General features: G+C 41.2%; 1 pseudogene; it reads right to left on the bottom strand.

Annotated features, from left to right (window-relative positions):
- Positions 1-740: 740 nt before the first annotated feature.
- LOC114616084 lies at positions 741-1,674 on the bottom strand (annotated as a pseudogene).
- Between the last annotated feature and the right edge of the window lie 2,130 nt (positions 1,675-3,804).

Raw genomic sequence — 3,804 nt, 5'->3', positions numbered from 1 at the left:
TTGAGTGATTGGGACTCACTCATTTTGGTGTTTGTTAAAATGTTTCCTATGGAGAAACAGAGTTCTTGTCGTGCTTAATACCTTGGCTGACCTCGGATTATGTGTAGTGTAGCCTTGTGTTCAGGTGTGTGCTCTGAATGTGTATTAGGGCTGGTGAGAGTATGCCACAGTAAATGTGTATATGTCAGAGGATAACTTCTGAGTCAGACATTTTCTTTCATCATATGGGTCTTGGGAATTAAACACAGATCATCATTATTGATGGCAATTAACTTAACTCACTAATCCATCTTGCCATCCCAGAAATAGAGTGTTGACAAAGTAGTGTGCATGACTCTGATGTCTGAACTAACCTTCCTTTCTGGTTCATACACATTGTTAAGTTGTGTTTTCTCTTCCTTTCAGTTAAGAAAAATGTACATATTTCATTTAGCTTTGTACATGGCCTTTACATCTTAATGTTGCTGTAATTTGTTTTCTTTGAACTAAAGCAGAGGCCACAATAAAGACCAGAGGTAAAATTCTGCTCCTTATTACCTGAAGGGAGCATCATGTAGATTTAGGTCCTGATAATTATTCCCTTACACACATATACAGGCACACTTAAGGACAGGTTATATGTGTGGCTCATACCTCAATACTAAGATTGGAAAAGTAACTTCAGTGACAGGTATTGATATGTGGATTATATGCGTGTTCACAATCTTCAGCAGAACCCCTTTTGTTTGGAAAAATTTCTTCTAATTATTTGATTCAAAGTTCTTCATCAGAACTCTACTGAAAGTAGCTTCAGATCCTTGTTCCTCAGACTGTAAATGAGAGGATTCAGCATGGGGGTGACCACAGCATAGAAGACTACCACCACCTTGTCCTGCTCAGCGGAGTCTGTGGAGGTGGGCTGCATGTAGGTGAAGAGGGCCATCCCATAAGACATGGAGACCACAGTCAGGTGGGAGGCACAGGTCTCAAAGGCTTTGTGGCATCCCTGGGTAGAGCGGATCTTCATGATGGCAGCCACAATGTAGGCATAGGACAGAGAGACCAGGCAACAGGGCACCAGCAGCACCACCACACTAGAGGCCAGTATCACCACCTGGTTGAGGGTGATGTCCACACAGGCCAGTCTGACCAGTGCCAGTGTCTCGTAGGCCACATGGTTGAGGACATTGTGCCCACAGGTAGGAAGGCGCATGGTGACTGTTGTCTCCACAACAGAATTAACTACACCCACAAACCAAGAGACACCTGCTAGACCGATGAAGAGCCTTGGGTTCATCACCACTGTGTACTTCAATGGATCACAGACAGCCACATAGCGGTCATAGGCTATGGCAGCCAGCAATAGAAACTCAGTTCCCCCAAGAGTCAGAGCAAAGAAGAGCTGTGTCCCACATAGGGCAAAAGAGATGGTCTTCTCCATGAGGAAGTGTGCCAACATCTGGGGTCCCCACTGGAGGTGTAGCAGATGTCCACCACTGACAGGTGACAGAGGAAGAAGTACATGGGCAGGTGGAGTCGTGGGTCCAGTGCAATCAACAGGACGATGAGCCCATTGCCCAGCAGAGTTAGTAGGTAGGTGACGCCAAAGAGGACAAAGAGTCCAGCTTGAATGTGTTTGTCACTGGAGAGACCCATTAGGATAAACTCACTTACCCAGGTCACATTTTCTCTCATAACACAGTTGGGCCAGCTGGCCAGAAGTACAGGAAGTAGAATCAAGGACAGGCAACTTAAAATATCATTTTACTCTTTTGCACTAAGTCCAAGACTAAGACTGGAACTAGAGCTGGTACATAGCTTGGTTTTTTTTTCCTAAGTGGTTAAGGGAGGAAATAATGAGGACATTGAATATATTCTCCTGAAAAAAAAATAAAGAAAATAAACAGAGAGGATGTTGGACTGAGGAGAAAATACAGATAGGCGTGGTGACACTTCTCTGTTATCATGTGGGAGTTGGAGATGGGGGGATCAGAGATCAAGAACAGCCTGAGCTACAAAGGGGGTTTCATGTCTGTAGGGGCTCTTTGAACCTCGTTTTCAAACAAACAAGCAGATAACTAATGAAGGAAGGGAGACTTGGCTTCTCATACTAAAGTATAAGTTTCTGAAGGTTAACACCCCTGATTTTGCCATTAATTCATATCTAGCATCTTGTGCCATAACAGTTATAAGTAATCAATCAGCATAGAAGGAAATATAATCCATAATAGAGGTGGAGGAAAAGAAGAAAAGTATCACAGATGTAAAGGAAAAGTAAGGGGAGTTTAACGTCTAGGAAAAAATAAAAAAAGACTTGGGCATGGGGAAGGTAGCATTGATCGTTAGTGAGACAGAAAGACAGGTTGTATAATATGGTATAGCAGTGGCCATGTCTTCCCATCAAACGTACGGGAAGAATAAGGATGCCTTCATGATTGTCAGCATCATTTCCAACATGTCGGTTCTATTGTTATCCATGCTTCTTGAAAGTCTAGGACATGGCTTTGCATGGCGTCCTCTCCTCTGCTCTTCATTCCATGCATCTGTGTCGAGGAGGTTTGTGTCCCCGAGATGAATCTCTATTAAGGAGCTCATTGTTCCAGGAAGAGTTCAGGGCATTTTGTACCTGTCGGGTCTTTCTTTCTTGTATCTTATAATTTATGAATAGAGAGATTAATTTAAAAATTTACAAATAAGTATAATTGTGCTAAGTACTAGGGACAAAATTTTTTTCCTTCCAAGTCTCTCTGCCTCCTGCTTTCATGCATCTTGCTGTATGTATGTGCCCTCCTGCATTTAAGTAGGGTTGCCACCATGAGCATTGATGCAGGGATTATTTGCTTGAGTTGAGACAATGCGCTTAATTTATACTTAATTTATACTTAATTTATATTTGAGTTGCTTAATTTATACTGTTTAGGAAATAGAATCAGCCTTGATATCCATTAACAAAAGAAAGGATAATGACAATGTGGTACACATACACAGTGAAATTATATTTAGCTCCGAAGAAAAATAAAGTTGTAAAGTTTCCAAAAAATGGATGAAGTTAAAAAATATATCGACTGAGGTAATACAGGCCCCCTCCATGTCATTTCTCTTTTGCGTATATTAGTTTTGAATCTTTAGCTTCATGTATTTAACTACCTGTAGATGCTAGGAAGATAGAAAGGGGATATTCGGGGAGGATGCATTAAATGAGGTGGGATGGTAGGGCACAGGTGATATGGAAGTAGAGCAGATGAGTAATAGGGATGGAAACATTTGAGTAGAAATATGGCTGGGAGTGGGGAGAGGAAAAGGGGTTTGGAAGAAAGCTTAATCCATTTTTTCCAACTCACCTAGATGAAATACTTCCTTTTGATATAAAGTGTGCATTTAAAACCATCAGCAGATTCACAGATTAAAATAAGAAAATTAAAAAATTGGACTTTGGAATATTCTGTGGCGATCAATGTGTATGTAAACTACTGTAACAAAACAGAGGACATTCAGTGTATTAACATTACAGCAACCAGAGCAGAGAGACACAGCTTCAAATATAAGAGTTCTGAAGAGCATAATTCCATCCTGATTTCCCTATCTGGTATCAGGTTCTGGAGCCCTACCTAATTGTTGGAGTGGGAGAAGAGATTGCTAGATAGTGCAGGTCCCTGGCCTCCCCAGAGTGTGTATGATCCAGAGTGTATACTTCATTATTTTCCTATTTTACTTACATACATAACATTCTTTGATCAAAGTAACCCCATTATCCTCTTTTATCTTATTTCCATCCTAACCAAAAAGGTACATCTGGCTAGAAGGTATCTCTATGGAAACCGTGAA

This window comes from Grammomys surdaster, unplaced genomic scaffold (assembly GCF_004785775.1).
Source record: "Grammomys surdaster isolate TR1022 unplaced genomic scaffold, NIH_TR_1.0 263663, whole genome shotgun sequence".
Lineage (NCBI taxonomy): Eukaryota > Metazoa > Chordata > Mammalia > Rodentia > Muridae > Grammomys > Grammomys surdaster.
Note: the sequence above shows the minus strand (reverse complement) of the source record. Positions and strands in the feature narration are given on the sequence as shown.